Below are 1,489 nucleotides of genomic sequence, written 5' to 3' on the forward strand. Positions count from 1 at the left end.
GTCAGAGTTTGGACCACCGGGTGGGTCCCTTTGGTTTCACATGATTTCAGAGGAATACTCACCGGGCTCGTGTCCTCGGCTGAGGAGTCCTTTGCGCCTTCCGCGGTACTTGCTGTTAGGCAGTCTGTGTTACACTCCGGAGGCAATTCTATTGGCAGTGGTTTGCTCACCTTTGCCCACATCGTTTGATCACCATAATCTATAATCGCGTCGAAGCGATTTATAAAATCCTGGCCAACCAAAAATGGGAATGAGTCAACACTAGACACGTGTACCGGGTGGTATAGTGTCATTCTGTCAATCTGCATGTGAACCATTGCTATAGCTGTCAGGGTTGTCCTCTTCTCTGAGAGACCCTGCATTTCTATAGCACATTCTGTGAGAGGTATTATCCTGTTAACACTGGCAGCGGCTGTCCTCAGCTCCTCGAACAGTTTAGCTGACATAATTGTTATGTCCGCCCCACTGTCCAGGAGTGCTTCATGTGTGAGGACACCTTCGAGCGTTACTGACAGGTATGCCTTCTTGGCGACCCACCTTCTGATAAAGTTACACAGAAACCTCTTAGGTTTTTTCTGATGTTTCTTTACACGTTCAGCCTTGTCTGTGTAATCTTGGTTTGTCTGAACCGTCAGCACAGCAGTAGCTGTTTCTGAGTGTTCAGATTGCGATGACTCGTCATCGTTTGTGTGTGAGTTCACCCCCCCCCCTCTTCCGATGAGGGGTTGTTGGAGGCCACAACAACAATGTCTTGGTGTGTATCACCGACATCTGTGATGTTGTCATTCGCGCCCTCTGATGTAATAGTGATTACATCACTGCATAGTGCTCCAGGTTGGTTTCCCGTGTCAGTGTGTTTCAAAGTTTCTAACAACCTGCGTAGTTTCTCTGTCTCTTCCGAGCTCAGAGGTGTAGGGCCTTGTTTCTGGAAACTTTGTGATTTTTTTCACCTCGGTTCGTTTCGTCCGAGGTGGGGGATGGTTAGGTACGTCTTTTGGGGGTTCCTTTTTGGACTTCCCCTGATAATATGGGTCACCTTGGTTCCCATATCTTTTCGTCCTACGCACACCCCACTTGCGATAATCACGTTCATCCTCTGAAAGAGGAGCTTTTTTGTCCCAGCGTGCACCTTCATGACGCGGTTTGTTAGTTTGAAAAGACTGCTTTTTCTCGCCTTTCTTAGGAGGAGGAGGCGATGCACGCCGTCCTTCCAGTTCTAGCGAATGGGGTTTAACCTTTACACCAGGAAACACCTCTATGGGCGTCTTAGATTTTTGCTGAAAACAAATTTAAAACCTTCTTCCTGCTCCATTCCGGTTTCATTTCTGTAACCAAAATAAGCTTGGAAGATTCTTTTGTAATAAACCTTTGGATGTTCATGCTTCCCTTGCGTGACCTTGTCTGCAGCTGGGAAACCACCAGGCCCCGTGCAGGGGTCGTATTCCCTGATCAAAGCTTCACACAGAAGGTTGTAATCCCTTCTCGTGGC

The sequence above is a fragment of the Nematolebias whitei genome, chromosome 15 (assembly GCF_014905685.2).
Source record: "Nematolebias whitei isolate Nwh7 chromosome 15, NemWhi1, whole genome shotgun sequence".
In the NCBI taxonomy this organism is placed as follows: domain Eukaryota; kingdom Metazoa; phylum Chordata; class Actinopteri; order Cyprinodontiformes; family Rivulidae; genus Nematolebias; species Nematolebias whitei.